The 18,433-nt window shown below is 36.0% G+C and overlaps 1 protein-coding gene across 1 annotated transcript in view; it reads right to left on the reverse strand.

The window, feature by feature from the left end:
• The window catches only part of LOC6049887 (nyctalopin), a 312,902-nt gene extending 294,829 nt beyond the window's left edge, over window positions 1-18,073 (reverse strand). Inside the window, exon 1 of the mRNA XM_038252989.1 lies at window positions 17,267-18,073. The gene's annotated coding sequence lies outside the window, so the exon portion shown is untranslated. The remainder of the gene's footprint in view (window positions 1-17,266) is intronic.
• Between the last annotated feature and the right edge of the window lie 360 nt (window positions 18,074-18,433).

An 18,433-nucleotide genomic window follows, 5' to 3' on the forward strand; every position in this document is an offset into this window, starting at 1 on the left:
GTATGTGACCAACAAACTAGCTCATGTTTCTCGGCACTGGCTGATACTTTGTTATTCCGGATCTAAAAAATAGATGAAATTTGTGTACAGCTACTGTTGGTAATGAGTGAGGGAGGCTCCAACCACATAGGTGGATTAAGTTAGTTTTTTAATTACACAATTATACGTTTGGTAATCTCTCAGAACTGAAACTGCGATGGTTTTGTAAGATAAACAATGACAAAGATATGTTTTTTTTAATTTAATTATATTTATTTAAACTGATTGTCGAGAATTTCTTGAAAATAGTTAATAGAATCGACTCAGGCCGTTGCAAATATTTTTCAAAGTATATGGGGCCCTTTCAAAATCAGCAAGAAAAATCAAGGGGCAAAAAATAAAAAATAAACTTCAAAATGTTGATGGAAATAGACGTAAAATTAACTGAAAACAACTTGAAATCTTTAGCATGTTTAAGCTCGAATGAAAATATTTGGAATTTTTCTCGAAAAATAAAATTTTCATCATTCCAAAATAACTGGACTGATGAAAAGTGCATTTTAAAACCGATTTCCATTTTGGCCGATTTTAGCGTGACATACTTTATGGATGACGCCTAACCAGGCATTAAATATCACAACGTTTTTGTTTTTAAATGAAACCTATCGTATTTTTTGGTAAAGTTAAAAAAACCGTTCAAAAATTGATAGACAATGACAGTGTGCCTCATTACTATCTTTTTTTTATAATTTTGATATTTTATTTTCAAGAATAATGAAAGGATACCCAGCTCTTAAATTTGCAGGTGACAGGATTCTTTCCTTTTCCTCCCGTGGTGACCACCGTCACGCTTTGTGCCTAACGAACAGGAAACACCTCGATTGGGAATTGAACGGAAATGGTCGGAGGAAAAAATTGCGAATGAAAAGAAAAGCCTCTCAGTAGCAGCAACAGCAGTGTTTGGTTTTTGTTGTTTGGCACAAAAGCAGATTTTGTCAAGGGAGAGGAATAAAAAAGCGAAAGAAAAAGTTAAGAATGGAGATTTTTTTCGGCAATTTATATTTTGTCACCGAGCCTCGTTACGGAGCTGATTAGATTTTGGGGGATGATTCTTCTTTTGTTTGTTTTTGTTGCGAGGAAAAAATAATAAGGATGTTATGAGGGTTTAAAAAGTTAGAGCATTTTTAAAAAGATCAATTGAAGTAGAAAAAAATTTTAGATTTCAAACTAAGTTTGAAGATGTTCGTTGAAACAATAAATTTCCGATATAAAAAGTGACTTTGATGGTAATTGTTTCCTTCCGATCCGATCCCGGCACGTACGTTTTCCCATATAAAAAGAGGCACTTGTTAACTCACACGTTCCCGCATCACAATTCTGCAAAGCTTCATTATAAAAAGAAGCAGTCCATTATTTTCCGCTGAAAAACTTCCTGGCCCCACTAAATTGGTCACGTACCACCATAACGTCGAAGGAGGAACCAGCACAAAAAAAATGGTATAAAAGTAAAATATTCTTCCAATTCCACACGTGTCCTCGATTTTCCATTCGCCAGTCGAGGGTGCTGTCCCTAATCGCAATCAAACTCATCTCCGGCTCGGTTTTTCCACGTGTAGAACACGCTCGGAAAGTATAAAATACTGCCTCGGAAAAAAGCCTCCCCCCGTGCGAGTGTGCGAGTGTGTGTTCCGGAAGCAAATTTCGTAAGAAAACAAATCGTGTTTACAATAAATTTAGCAATTCTCTTAAACCATCATCGCCGGCAATAAATTTTTCCACGAATTGCCTCGGTTTTTTTTTTCGTTCTCTCGTTTTCTTAAGGGTGGGCCTTGAGGAAGAACCGCGCCACGCCGCCAGCAGTGATCAGTAACAGTTTACCCAGTTGGGAAGTTGGAAAAGTACGTGTTTTATAGGCTTCTTTCCGGTGGGAGGGAATCGCCCTCCCATGTGTGTGTGTGTGTGTGTGTTTTGATCCACCTCTCTCGTTTTGTTTGGGTTTGTGAGTGGGTAAAGTCAAGGAAGAAGTCAGTTTTGTTACTTCTAGCCACATGAGTTGTGGAAATGATATCTTTGTTGCGAAGTTTTCACAAAATCCCACAAGGCAGAGTTGTGTGGTTTTTCGTTTTTTAGAGGAAACGTGTCAATTTATTTTTGCTTATTGACAACATATTTTGGCACTTTCAAAGATCAACACGGATTGTTGGTTTTGGAAATAGAAATTATAGAGACATAGTCTGGGACATTTCAAAAGTTACTGCATACTTATTGTTGCGACGAGAATCACAAGTCTGTGGTTATTAAACCTTAGCAACCAGGTATCAGATTCATTTATGAGCAATTCTCTACCAAAACCCGAAATGGATTTTATTTGTATTTTTTTATTTGGCTCAAACTTTGTGGGGACCTTCTCTATGACCAAATAAACTATTTTGTGTGATTGGTTCATCCATACAAGTATCCATACAATTTTGGCTGCTGTCCATACAAAAATGGTATGTAAATATTCAAACAGCTGTAACTTTTGAGTGAATTTTCCGATCAATTTGGTGTCTTTGGCAAAGTTGTAGGTATTGTTGAGGACTTTTGAGAAAAAATAGGAAAAAATTGCAGATTTTTGATTCAACATTTTTTCACTAAAACTCAATTTCCCAAAATACGTATTTTTTTTATTTTCGAAATTTTTTGATATGTTTTAGGGGACAAAAATCGGCAACTTTTGAACCATAGAGAAACATGGTCAAAAAAATCTGCCGCTGAGTTGAAATTTTTGAAAAAATAGTGATTTTTGGAAAAAAAAAGAAGTTTCATGCAAAAACAAGTTTCACATTATTTTTTAATGCAAAATTGAATTTGCAATCGAAAAGTACTTTACAGATTTTTTGATAAAGGGCTCCGTTTTCAAGATATAGCCACCGAATGTTTGATTTTAGCGAAATACAGTATGTAAAAAAAGTATTTACACCCCTTGGGCACTATGTACATATTGTGATGAAACATCTAAACAATTTAATGTTGACAGAAACCTAGTACTACGTTTTGTTCAGAAACTCATGCCAGACATTTTGCTACAAAAAGCTCATGAAGAGATGATTTCTATAAAAAGTTATATAACAAATACTATTACGAAAATAAAAAGGTGCAAAAAAAGTTTGTACACCTTTCGAAAAATTTACATAAATAATGTTATTTGTTGACAAATCACCATAAATCCAGTCTCCCAACTCCAAATAGGCATCCTTGACTGATTAAAAAAATAATTTGGATTGAATATAAAGTTTACTAACTACTTAGTATAAAAGTTTATATAACTCTGGAAATTCTATATAAAACTTATCTTAACTTAATTTTGAAATCTTCTAATTCAACTAAATGTCAATATATTACCATAGAATTGCTAAATAAACATTTTGGAGTAAGTATAACACCGTTTTGGGGGTATTTGTATCGATAGAATAGATTTTTCGTTGGAATTTCGTACCAACCCGGAATTACGTCGTCGGAAAATCCGCCGGCATCTGAACCGGTCCACAATTCACAAGTCAACCTATGTGGCATCAGAAAGGGCATAAAATTTCCGATCTTTTGATACCCATACATCCAGGTTTTCTATAAAACCCACGTTTTTAAATACCTAAGCAAAAACGTTGTTATGGTTTCGTTTGAGCAACCTGTCAAAAATGTATGGAATTTCGTAATTTTTGTTCTCGTGGATCAAACTTACTTTTTGCCCAGGTATTTAAAAACGTAGGTTTTAAAGAAAACCTAGATGTTTGGGTATCAAAAGATCGGAAATTTTATGCCCTTTCCGATTCCACATAGGTTGACTTGTGAATTGTGGACCGGTTCGGATGCCGGCGGATTTTCCGACGACGTAATTCCGGTTGTTACGAAATTCCAACGAAAAATCTATTCTAGCGATACAAAGACCCCAAAACGGTGTTATACCCACTCCCAAATGTTTATTTTGCAATTCTATGGTAATATATTCACATTTAGTTGAATTAGAAGATTTCAAAATTAAGTTAAGATAAGTTTTCTATAGAATTTCCAGAGTTATATAAACTTTTATACTAAGTAGTTAGTAAACTTTATATTCAATCCAAATTATTTTTTTAATCAGTCAAGGATGCCTATTTGGAGTTGGGAGACTGGATTTATGGTGATTTGTCAACAAATAACATTATTTATGTAAATTTTTCGAAAGGTGTACAAACTTTTTTTGCACCTTTTTTATTTTCGTAATAGTATTTGTTATATAACTTTTTATAGAAATCATCTTTTCATGAGCTTTTTGAAGCAAAATGTTTGGCACGAGTTTCTGAACAAAACGTAGTACTAGGTTCCTGTCAAACTTTAAATTTTTTACATGTTTCATCACAAAATGTGCATAGTGCCCAAGGGGTGTAAATACTTTTTTTACATACTGTATTTGCAGTTTTCAATTTTTAAAAATAGTGACCATGAGTGACCATTTCGAAATTTTTTTTTTTGCAAACTTCAGAAAATTTGCTATAAAATTGTATAAGAGACATTGAAGATTGGACCTCGGGTTGCTGCTCGGGACTTTTTTTTACTAAAGCTCAATTTCCCAAAAAAATAGAGCCGTGGTGGGTTATTTTGGTGAGATTTAGAAAATTTCAATTTTCGTGTTTCTTTTTCTTAAAACGGCTCTATTTTTTGGGAAATTGAGCTTTAGAAAAAAAAAGTTGATAAAAAAAACCTTCAAATTTTTTTCCGTGTACCTATTATCAAAAGTCCTCATCAATACCTACAACTTTGCCGAAGACACCAAATTGATCAGAAAATTCACTCAAAAGTTACAGCTGTTTGAATATTTACATACAATTTTTGTATGGACAGCAGCCAAAATTGTATGGAGACTTGTATGGGTGAACCAATGACGCAAAATAGCTTATCTGGTCGTAGGGAAGGCCCCCACAAAGTTTAAGTGAAATCAAAAAATACAAAAAATAAAAATGGTCGAAATCGGCCGATTTGGCGCAGGAAAATAAAATAAATGCACAAAAAGACAATCTTATTTTATTATTTTTACTGTGTTTACATTAAATTGAAGTTTTTCATTTTTAAGGAACTTGATTTAAATTGATTTTAAAATTCAAATTAGTATTAAAAAACTATCGTATTTTTAGAACATCTTTTCAGTGATAAACTTGTGTTTAAAAAAAAAAAAACTTATAAAACGCAAATTATTCAGACTGAAGAAAAAATACCCGAAAATATTTTTAATATATTGAAATGTAAAAATGACAACTGGGAGCAAAAACTATCTGACACATTCTCCAGTATATTTTTTATAAACTTCAATAGTTTAAATAAGTTCAATGAACTTAACATGAAAACTTCTCAATATATATTGTAAAAATTTGTGTGTTTAAAATCTTTTCAAATGTTCTACAAAATATATTTCAAATTGTTTTATAAAATATATTTTAATCATTTGGATTAGGATAATTTTTGTCAAGCCTCATTGATTTCTTTTATACATGGTTGTGTTGGCAATCAAACTTTAAGGGGTTACATACATGTGAATCGGCAAAAATGACGGAGGTTGGTTTGAGCACACACTTGAACTTTTTTCAAAATCTGTTTTAGGGCATTTAAATATACATTTCTGGAGTTTTTTTTTTTTTTTTTTGAAAAGGACCAATAAACCAAATTTTAAATTTTTGCTTTTTGGGTGTTTTTTAATACCCCTGACTCAAGGCGGTTCTAAAAACACCCAAAAAGCAAAAAACTGGAAATTTGGGTTATTGGACCTTTTCAAAAAAAAAAAACTCCAGATTTTCATCTATTAACAAAAAAAATTTGAAAACATTTTGTTGTGTCATTACCGAGATATACCTGTTTGAAGTTAGCAGTTTCAAAAAACGGGTGCCACGATATCTTAACGTTGCTTCGACCAAATCGGCTCAAAATTTTTGTGAAGGCTCATTAAACCGGTCCCGTATACAAGACGAAGGCCGATATTAACAAAAATATAAAAAAAAACGAAACTATTGGCACTACGCCCCCCCGGGGCATGGCCTTCCTCTAACGTGGGATTTCTGCTCCAGCGCCTCTGACGAGACAGGAGAAACCGGGACCGACGTTTTACTTCACCATCCGATAGAAGCTCAGTGGATGAGGCGGGAATCGAACCCGCGTCTCATAGCATCATCGGGATCGGCAGCCGAAGCCGCTACCCCTGCGCCACGAGACCCAGCAACAAAACACAAAAATATATATATATATAAAAAAAGATAAAAAATATTTTTCTGTTTTTCATATAAAATCTCTCCAGTTTATGATTTTTGTATTTTTTGAAAATTCAAAATTTCAATATCGGGCTTCGTCATGCACACGGGATAAGTCTTGGTAGTTTTCACCCTAAATTTCAGCCAATTTGGTACGTCCCATAACGAAATATCGTGGCACCCGTAAATCAATTCAGTGTTTAGAGGAAAACGCTTAGAAAGTTTGACAGTATGCTTTGCGCATGGCAAAATTCTGAGCTTATATCGTCTTTAACTCAGTTAACATTCCAACGCCCAAGGCTCCAAAAAAGATGGAACGGTAACTTCAACTCAATGGTTCTCGGGCATAACTCAACCAATCAAGATAACTCTTCTTTCCAGTGATTTGTTAGGATGTCTAGATGATTCTAGAACTTTGCAGAACTTAATTTGATCAAATCTGTAATTTTTCGCGTGTAAAAAAAAATTCGCCAAGAATTCCGCGGAGGCAGTCGGCGGAACGATGTTTTCGATCACAGAAATTACAGATTTGTCCAAATCAAGTTCTGTAAAATGTTAGGATCATCTAGACATTCTTACAAATCACTGGAAACAAGAATCGTCCCGATTGGTTGAGTAATGCCCGAGAACCAGCGAGTTGAAGTTACCGTTCCACCTTTTTTGGGAGGCGTCCGTGTAAGTTGGACATGCGTTGGGCGTTCCAGTGTTAAATCATGAAATATCTTCATGAAACTTTCAGGAGTGATTGAAATTCATCGTTCAAGTGGATTTAATCAATTTTCTGTCATAAAAACTTTTGTCATTTTCTACATGCATGTAACCCCATAAAAAACTGGCAACGACCAGTTAAATTTGAATGTTTTTGCCTTTATTTTTTTACTAATTTTTAAACTAATTATATCCGGGTATTCAATAGCAATCTACAAAAAAAATAGTTATTATTCTTATTGGCAACACTAGATCATTCATTTGATTTCATGAAAAGTACCGTCATCTGGGGCGAATCGGACTACAGTCTGAATAGAGACAGCAGTGTTAAGAGCACTTAAAGGTTTAAATTTGGAAATGGATGCACACATTTTGTTGGTCTGAGTCTGTTCTATCTGAAACCAACCAGAAAAATCAAAATATTGTGATCTAACATGGTTAAAATATGGTCACTGCTTCAGGAAAATCAGATCTGGCACGGCCAAAAGGTTGTTCACCCCTGGCCTACGGTATTAACTTTTTCGCCAATCGCAGTTTTTCTCGTAGTTTTTTGATTTTTCTATAACAAACATTTTACAACGTTAGTTTTTGCCTTGTAGGCTTCTATAGCGGCACTTTTTTGTCTCAATTTGGTCATATTCGGAATCCTCGGAAATATTCACGTAAGCTAGAAGTATTGGAGTAGTAAATTTGATTGCAAAAAATGGTATTTTTAACATTTTTTTGGACTAGGAGTAAAACAGGTTATTGCCTACTTGATACAGCATTTGGCGTATTAATCACAGGGTAAACAAGATCTCATTTTTTCACAAAATGTTTTATTTTTTTTTTAAATCAAATTTACTACTCGAATACTTCTAACTAACGTGAAATTTTCCAAGGATTCCGGTTATGTAAAAATTGAGACCTAAAAGTGCCACTATGGAAGCCTACAGGGCAACAACTAACGTTGTAAAATGTTTGCTTTAGAAAAATCGAAAAACTATGAGAAAAACGATGCGATTGGTTAATACCGTAGGCTTATAATCCATGAAATTCTCTAACTTTTGACCAATGGGAGTATGGGTGTTGGAGGCTGTTGCAAAAAGATATTAGGGTTTCAAAAAAAATCAATTTTAAACAGTAATTTGCAAAAGCTATAAGAAAAAGTCAAACCAATCCTGGATGTCTGTGGCACATTTTGAAGTGCTTCAAAAGACCTTTCGAATGCAACTAAGAGAGTTGGAATTGATGAAGTGTTGCGAGCAATTTAAAGATTTTAAATGTAATTTGGACCTCAAACTTCAAAACCCGTTTTACCCCACTTCCCTTTGTCGTAGAGGGCTCATATTTGGCACGACATGACCTCTACAACAAACCGAGCAGAGTTTACAAATACTGCCTCTTAATATTTGGCCTTTTTGAAATTCAAGTCTTGATTCCAACATTTTCACAATAGTTTTTCAAAAGAGAAAAATTCAAATTGGAAATGGAATTTCAATTTTTCCAAAAGACACATTTATCAAATCGTCACAATAGATCTGGAGAGCGAGATTGGGCCATACAACTATCAAAATTGTAAGCAACCTTGTATGGGCGAACTAATGACAAATAAAGAATACAAATAAAATCATTTTACGGTTTTTTTGGAGAATTGCTCATATTAATGTTGATGAGACGATAAAGGTTTTTTAATTGAGAAATGTCCAGTCATGTCCATTACCGGAAACATTAGTTTCCTTAATTTGCGAAAATTCAAAGCCATTTTTTTTGGACATTATGACTTTACCTTGGGATCATGCAGTTTCATTTTTAGACACACTTTACAGTGCTGAAATAGTAGTTTAGGCAACAAGTTGCAAAAAGAGGATTTTTTCAGCACGAGTCGTACATAAATACGAAGAGTGCTGAAAAAATCAAGTTTTGCAACGAGTTCCATACAACATTTTTTGCAATTTCAAAAAACAAACACTGAGTGAAATTTTATGTCAAATTTTCATGTATTTTGTTAATAAACCGTTTAAATCAAAAAATGTTTGAAAGTGCTACTTTTCAGCATTTTTTTTTGAAAAGTGTTGCTATTCGATTCTGTTATTTTTGGTACAGAAAAATAGGCTATTTCGTCGTTCAAGAATGACAGGAAAAGTAAGTAGTTTCACGACGGAATTGCAAAAAGTTCTATTGACAACACTCTTTACTACAAGTATAATTTTTTTTGTTTGCTGTTTCGAAAGTTAATAAAAACATTCAAAATTGAAAAAAATAATTGGCCTAAAATTGACAGAAACACGTTTTTCTTGCAATTCTAATGGAATATCAAAGTGCATTTAAATGACCTGAAACACTACCAGGAACTGCACCATATGCTCAGAAACTCCCTTTAAAGTTCCAACATTCTCCACAAGAAATAGGACACCCGGAACAGACGTTGCATCGCATTTATATGTCCCTAACTTTCTTTTTTTTTTTTTCACTAAACCACTTTTCACCCCCAACTTTTTCGAGTGTGTGTCCGTGTGAGAGTGAGAGAGAGCGAGCACATTTTCCCCATGCCGGAAAAGTGTGAACTTTTCCCGCTGCTCGCTCTCTGGTTATTTATTTCAGCTTCACCACATCACGCAAACAACACTTATTATGGCCATTCGCCCGAGTTTTGCGCTTTGCTGGCAACATTATTCCGGCAGACGGTTCTCGGGTCTTTTTGCGGTTCCGAAAAACTTGGAGCTCGCAGTGTCTGGGACTGGGAAAAAGATACGGAAATGACCCAGTTGTGGGGGAGTGCGCCTTGGACCTTGAATCGAGGGCAAATTGAAGAACCAGAAAGACCAGCAGCAGAGCTGTTGGTGAAAGGGAGCGATTTAAAATTTTAGTGAGCGGTATAAAACAACTAGAATAGTTATTTCTGTGAGGAAGCCAGATTTTTCTGAACAAAGGTGACAATTCTCATCAGTGCCATTGCTCTGTTCTTGGGGGGGGAAGGGGGGCGAAAGTCCCTCCGGTGAAAAGAGAAGATCTTGTGCACGAAAAATGAACACATTTTTTTTAGGAACAGGGGTTCTCAAACAAATAGTAGAAAAAACAATTGAAGAATTGAAGAATTGAAGAATTGAATAACCGAAGAATTGAATAATAATAATTGAAGAATTGAAGAATTGAAGAATTCCAGAATTCCAGAATTGAAGAATTGAAGAATTGAAGAATTGATGAATTGAAGAATTGAAGAATTGAAGAATTGAAGAATTGAAGAATTGAAGAATTGAAGAGTTGAAGAATTGAAGAATTGAAGAATTGAAGAATTGAAGAATTGAAGAATTGAAGAATTGAAGAATTGAAGAATTGAAGAATTGAAGAATTGAAGAATTGAAGAATTGAAGAATTGAAGAATTGAAGAATTGAAGAATTGAAGAATTGAAGAATTGAAGAATTGAAGAATTCCAGAATTCCAGAATTCCAGAATTCCAGAATTCCAGAATTGAAGAATTGAAGAATTGAATAATTGAAGAATTGGGTACTAAAGCCCTATGTCAATTTTTATGTACAACGGTAAAAAACACGATTAAAAACCATTTCTAATCACTTTTTTTCATTTTAACGCAAATTTTTTTTTGACAGGACAACATTTTTTCGATGGATCTACTATGGTCCCCTTGGAACGAGCTGTCAAGTAGGAGCTTTTCTGTCAAGAAGGACCGCGCGGTTAATTTTTCAAAATTGATTTAAAAATCCATTTTCAACTCTTTGTGGTCGTACAAAGGGTCATTGTACTCAGAAAAGTAAGCTTTATCGCTGTAAACAATAATATCAGCAATCTAAGCTTCATTTTAGGACCCAATTGAAGCATTGAAGAATTGAAGAATTGAAGAATTGAAGAATTCCAGAATTCCAGAATTCCAGAATTCCAGAATTGAAGAATTGAATAATTGAAGAATTGAATAATTGAAGAATTGAAGCATTGAAGAATTGAAGAATTGAAGAATTGAAGAATTGAAGAATTGAAAAATTGAAGAATTGAAGAATTGAAGAATTGAAGAATTTACAGAATTGAAGAATTGAAGAATTGAAGAATTTCAAGGGATTAATCATAAGAATCCCTGCAGTATAATTTCGCCCAGACTCCCCGACAGGCAAAAAAATCAACAAAACTTTTCCCCACTGACACTCTATTCTTCTCTTTCATGTTCTGTGAAGCCATCACACACAGAGTTTGAGGAAGTTGTTCTCACCAGAAGAAGAAGAGCTGTGAGTGTGGTGAGTGTGTTGGTGTGCAGTTGCGAAACCAACGACTAGGTAGTACGAAATTAGATTTTTGTCTGTGTTTTGTTTTGCGGCACACTTACGCTCACACACACACCTTCACACCGAGTCCCTTGAGATTAGTGAGTGAGTGAAACTTTTGGTCCTGCCCGTCGTCATCGGCCTGTCTGGGTTTGTTATAGTCGGCCGAAATGTTTTATGTTGTGTTTTTTGAAGAAGAGCACGAACATTTGTGAGAGTGTGTGTGTGTGTGTTCAACATGAATAATAGATTCAGTTTGTTTCGGGAAATTACTTCGGTAATGTTGCTGATCATCACAATCATTTAAGGTGGTCAGACGGCGAAGTAGGAAGAATGGAAGTGTTTTTGAAGAGTTAGTTTGCTGACATGTATCAATAAAGTCAATATACATTTTATTAAAGTTTTGAGAACATGAACCCAAATTATAGTTCATATTTAATAATTTATTTCCATTTCCCAGGATTCCAATCTCCAGAATGCCATCCCCCAGAAATCCATTCAAAAGGTCATAACTTCAGTTTAATATGTGTTTTAAAAAAAAGATTTCATTTGCACAATACACACATAAAAACACATAAAATCAAGACTCGATCCGAAATTTCTAATATCCGAAGTTGATTTATCCAAAGATTTGAATGGGAATCCTGAACAAAAACAAAAAAAGTTTTTTTCGATTTTTGTTTGTTTGTTAAAATCAAATTCGAGTTCTGCGATGATTGCCTTTAGGAATACCTAATATATTTTCTCAGCATGTCAATACGACCATCTTGGATATAAAAAAATCTAAATCACTTTAGGGCATGTTTGTGGTTATATTCCAGCTTAACAATCAAAAGCAACATATAACAAAAGAATCTATTACATTTCCCCGAAACCCACACTCCCAAAAAAACATTTCCCCGAATGCCACATCTCCGAAAAGACACTTTCCCGAAATGTCATTTATCCGAAAATCATTTCCCCGAACAAAGCATGCATTTCCCCGAATGGCGCACGCGGTTCTGGGCAACGTGCATACCCGCCTGACCAGGTTCAGGGAAGTAGCGATCAATGAAGCATCATTTCCACAATTAAACGTTCAAAAAATTCCGAGTTTTTTTTCGAGCGTTTTATTCCGGCTTCACTTAAATTTTGAATATTGTCCAAGTCTGCGGAATAAAAGGGTTCGAACTCCGGATTCTGAAATTTTGTTACTCTAACTGCCTTTCAAAAAAAACTGACTCCACCAAATCCAACAAAAACTCCGACTGTGACAAATGATGTAGATAAGGAAAACATCTTGAGTAGAGTACATATTTCTAATGAACAAATCTAAATAGCAACGTGCCGCTTAATACAGTTGCATATTTTTCACATTTCGTCGCTGTCGTGCTAACTTGTCGTACGTCAATGTTGTGCCAAATTGAGTAAAGAACGCCATTTTGTGCAGCTCATAATGCCTCGTCTTTTAGCCTACACAGATATCCAAAATTCGATTTCAATCCTAAGATATTGAATTAAAACCGAAAACTGTCGTCTCGTGCTAACTTGACACAGCCTGAAAATTAATGCAATTGCGACAAATGCCCAAAGAAATTTCAGGTCAGAACGCGTTTGACACAAGTAAGAGATCGACTACCGTAAACATTTGTTATTAAAACTTGGGACCTCGGCAACCAAATTCAACCAAACTTCAGGACAATGCACAGAATGGTCAACCAAACAAAACGTGTATGTTATTGTTTACATTGCGTGCTCTCATTCAAATGCGTTTTTCTCGGAACGTCAAAAAGTAACAAATGGCAAGATAGCACGACAGCAAAAAATGCATTTAGTTGAAAATCAAAATATAGTCCAGACTCTATTATCCGGCCTTGTCAGAAGTTCACTTCCGATAATCGAATAACTAACAATTTTATTAGTCGTCTTTTTGTTTTGCCGTCAAGCTTGAGTATAACTCCTAAACTACTTTAAAGTGATTTAGTAATTTTAAATCCAAAATGGTGGTGATGATATCTTTAAAAAATTGCATTTTGTAATTCCATAATCAACTATTTAGATTTGACTAAAAGGGTTGGTCGCAGAACTCGAATTTGACGTAAAAAATAAGAAAAAAAATTGTCCAAAGCCTTCATAAAACCAGCCAAACTTGATAAGGACAACTCAGTTCAGTTAAACAAAATCTTGAACAAACTGAATCCTGCGCATCGAGTCGTAGCATAAAGATATCCTTGCAGTGCCATTTTGGAAAATTGTCTTTTGCAGAAAATTGCCCATACAAAAAATATCGCAATGGAAAATGGAAAATCGCAAAAGATGATCGCAATACCCCGCACTCTTTAAGAGGCAGTATTTGTAGATTCTGCTCGGTTTGTTCTAGAGGTGGTATCGAGGTGCTCCGATTTGGATGAAACTTTCAGCGTTTGTTTGCATGAGATGAACTCATGTCAAATATGAGCCCTCAACAACAAAGGGAAGTGGGGTAAAACGGGCATTGAAGTTTGAGGTCCAAAACACATGAAAAATCTTAAAATTGCTCGCATTTACGTAAAACTTCATCAATTCCAACTCTCTTAGATGCATTCGAAAGGTCTTTCGAAGCCCTTCAAATTGTGCTATAGACATCCAGGATTGGTTAAACTTTTTCTCATAGCTTTTGCAAATTACTGTTAAAAATGGATTTTTTTTAAACCTTAATATCTTTTTGCAACAGCCCATAACATCCATACTCCCATAGGTCAAAAGATAGGGAATTTCATGGACTATAAGCCTACGGTATTAACTTTTTGGCCAATCGCAGTTTTTCTCATAGTTTTACGATTTTTCTAGAACAAACATTTTACAACGTTAGTTTTTGCCCTGAAGGCCAAGAAGACGGCACATTTCGGTCTCAATTTTATCATATTTGGAATCCTCGGTCAATTTCACGTAAGTTAGAAGTATTGGAGTTGTAATTTTGATTTAAAAAATAATTAAATAAAACACTTTTGAAAAAATAAATAGATCTTATTTACCCTATGATCAATACGTCAAATGCTGTATCAAGTAGGCGAAAACTTGTTTTACCCCTAATCCGACAAAATTCTAAATAATATTTTAATTAATTCTAAATGGCATTTTTTTCAATCAAATTCAAAATTCCAAAACCTCAATCTAATATAAAATTTTCTGAGGATTCCGAATATGACAAAATTGAGACCAACAAGCGCCGTCTTCACATTTATTGAAAATTAAGCTCGTTTCCAAGGATACTAGATGACACCAGAAAAAAGCAGCTTAATAAATTTTTTAAACTTTTATTTTTTAAAGGGTTAAAATGGATCAAAATAAATATTTTTATGCATGTTTCTATTGTGAAATTGTCTCAGGAACACGAATATGATAAAATTATCACCAGAAAATGGGATCTAAGGGGTCCCCCGAGCAAAAATTTACAACCAAAAAAATCACTAAAAGTAAAAGTGTTTATTTAATATGTTAAACTGCCTTACCCAAAGTGTTCTCAGTCTCGGATGGTAGTCCCAGATATCCCCTACAAGCTGCAGGAACACTTATTTATTTGAGTTTGAAAATTATGCTATTTTTTCACTAAAATGCCAATAACTCCCTTTAGATTTAACCAATAAGGATGCTCTACCCTGCATTTTGTTGCATTTTTCAAGCCCTTTCAGATGCATTTTGAATTTTGAAATTGAGTTGAATTTTGCCTAAGTTATAGCAATTTTAAGATTTTTTACGTTTCTGAACCTTAAAACTTTGTGTCCCGATTTGCCCCACTTCCCGTTGACCTAGAGTGCTCATATTTTGGCCAGATGCTAGTTTTATATGTACAAACAACCCCTGAAAATTTCAGGCAAATTGGTGAGGTCGATGCGAGATGGGTATGCTTTGCTCGTGGACTCGCTCTTAAGTTACCGGATATGCCTACAAGATTTTTATCCGTGTACAAATGCGAACTTTACTGATATGTGAAAGTTCTGATTTAAAATATTGATAAAGTTTTTGAAAACAACGGTGAGGGGATAGTCAAAAATTTCGTTTAGTAGTTTTTCTATAAACTCACTCGAACAAAATTCACAATTAAGACAAATTTCTTAATTTAAGACAAAGCATTCTGAACTTGAAGGGCAATAGACCAAATACTTCTCAATCAACTGATGAATTGATGGATTTCTCACGAGTGGAATATACCGGATAGCTCTCAAACTCCAGTCCACATTTTCATGACGCATACAAACAAAAACTGTATGCGTCTCTGATCCACCAACTAATATACACTCTATTGGACGGAGCTTGGCTAACGTAGAAAATCCAATTGGCAATATAGGGTGCTGCATCGCAAAGCTTTCGAATAACTCTTGCTAACTTAATGGTGCCATGTAACTAACGTTTTTGTCGAATTTCTCTTCCAGGATACGTCGGTATGCTGATGGTATCCCGAACACCAGGCATGAGTGTGCTCCATTCTGGTGAGCCTCTCGCTCTTTGGCGGAGACGGATGGCTCTGGGTTAGGCAGTTGCAATAAATAATACTTACTGCATTCAAATTGTTCAATCAATCGATTTCTACTCCAAGTCCCCGCAAACAAAGTCAGCAAAAGGAATTTGTTCCACTTTGAAATAGTTCGAAAGACTTCAAGTTGATCTTTAAAGAATGGGAGTCATAAAAAATCAGAATCTACCTTGAATAACTTCTTCAAATTTTTACTGCTCCCAAAAATTGTCAAGATATCAATCAGTTTATTTTCACAATCATCACTCGTGTCAACACTTTCAACAGATAAAACCTCTGGTATTTTATCAATTTCTTTCTGTTTCCTCAGAATAATACAAGGAAGGTGTCGCAACAAAGTTGTATACTTGTACTCGGCAACTGGAGCCAATATACTCAATTATCGATTTTTCGATTTACCGAATTTATCGATTTTATAACGCAATTGTACAGTCACTTTGGTTAATTTCGAAGATCTTCTCCAGATGCTATGTTTTTTCCTCTAAACATGGAGCAATATTTTCTATCATTATTGGCCCTACGTTTGGTTCGCACCATGCTCGTTATCGCAGTCAAACAGTTATGCCGATTGTGAAGACTGAGGTCAAGTATTGAACAATCCCATAAGCCAGCAACCTAGTCCGTCTCAGCTTTCGAATGAATTTGTCAGTTTTTCGATAGAGCGGGCGCTTGCCTTCAAAAATGATTTTATAAAAAAACATTTCTGTTTTATGGCTAAAGTTTGTATGGAACAATATTTTTCATACAAGTGCATACGAAAGCTCTGCTCATTACCATTCCAAAACACCCCAAAACATTGATACAGAGAGCATGGCTTTTACTTATATGGTGTTTGTTGACCAACTCAGAAATTTTCAAATCGCAAATCGGCTTCCGCATCATTTTGCTTTATTGCAGCAGTAGATTGTTCTTCTTAATCACACGAATTGAGTTGTTGTATAATTAGTTTCCCTTAAATTAGTCACTCAAATAGCAGCATTCCTTCGTCTCTAATCTCATTACAGAGCGCTTAAACAATAAATTCGTCACCGTGACATTCTACAAATAACATTCCGTCACCGAAATTTCTCGCTCCCAAAATCCAATCCCGCAAAAACATTCTCTTAGTGCAGTGGTCTCACCGACCACCGGCTGCCAACTTGTAACTCATCAACTACAACAGAATCAGCGAGATTCAGAAGCAATAGCTTCCCTTTTCTTCAAACGCCTCAACCTTTAATCTTTAATAACAGAAAGAAAGCCGCGGCGACAACAACGACCGACGAGATCACCACGAACTACACCAAAGAACAACATCACAAAACTGCTCATAAATCACACTTGTTCATCAGCTCGACATGAGTCTGCCTGATAAACGCACACAAGAAAGTCCCATGAGTTGCACTGACACAGATTCCCACCAAAGACCCCCCAGAACTACCCTCCGAGAAGAAGATTGACAGCGGATCCATATACTCTGTGTGCGGATCCAAGCGAAAGAAACAACACTCCCAACCGACACTTGAATGCATGTTGTACAACACAACTGCACAGCTCAAGAGTACCAGATTTAATATTTTGATAAAAAACGCTCACTCACTTTGCTGTCGACGTACGAGAAGAACTAGTGTGTCGGCTGATACTTCAATTTCCGGCCCTTCAATTCGGGGTTCCTCACTACACTGCACTGCTCTTGAGAACAATCGAAACGATTTAGATCTGCTCGTAACACCTATCTCTCTTCACTGCGGACACCACCGCAGAACCACCGCACTAAAACACTTTATTGCATCGTGAAATTTGTTAAACACAATATTAGCATAACAATACGTCGTCGCAGCACCGAAAAAAGCCCGGCTTAGAATCTCCGAACCATCAACGACTCCCACGCGTCAGTCACACGTGCTCTTCTTCTGCTTCTTGTTCGGCGTTGCACCGCCGAAAATCATGTTCCGTTTGACACAGATTCCGAGCCGTTTCCTTTGTCGGCTTACACCACTTGACTTTCTTCACCGCTTTCTTGTACGCGATTGGTCAATCGTTGGCCGTTGCAACAAGCTGCTTCTTCTTCTATTGCTTTACGACCACTTGACAATGCCTGTTGGGGTTGCACAACCAAAAATTCTCTCTTCCGGTCAACAACAAACTTTGACGTTTGGCCAGATTCGCATTCCGCTGGCTTGTTTAGCCCATTCAGTTGTGCACTCTTCCCTAGAAAGAAAATATCTTCACGAGATTCTTCACCAACCTCAGTATCACATTTCACGAACCCGCACTGTCACCGGTTGACCGGGGCAAACCCAAAGAAAAAAACTCACGCGCGTCCGATGTCAACACGCGTCGTAATCTGCGCCACGAAAATCCGTCACAGATCCCACCTGCGAGTCGCGAACCGTTTTACCCGATGGCAATCAGACTACTGAGGAGCGGGCGGCCCGTACGGAGCCGGAATCTCGTCGGGTTCGAATCCCGTCGGAATTGCGCGAGAGAGAAAAATACTCAGTAGGCGCTGCGACACAACCCGAGTGCAGTGCGAAAAGTGTTGCGCGACATTTTGGAGACTGTGTTGTGTAGCACAGTTGCTCAATTCTCTCACTTATCGCGACGCAAGTGAGAGAGCGATGCTCGCTCTCTCATTCTCAAATTGAGGGAGGATAAAGGAAGCATATCGTTATGACATATTTATGCTGTTCAGCATTTTTCTGTTCCCTTCTTGTTTTAATGTTTTTCGGGGGTTTCCTGCAGTGAGGCGGTGGCAGCATCAGTA

This window comes from Culex quinquefasciatus, chromosome 2, assembly GCF_015732765.1.
Source record: "Culex quinquefasciatus strain JHB chromosome 2, VPISU_Cqui_1.0_pri_paternal, whole genome shotgun sequence".
Classification (NCBI taxonomy): Eukaryota; Metazoa; Arthropoda; class Insecta; order Diptera; family Culicidae; genus Culex; species Culex quinquefasciatus.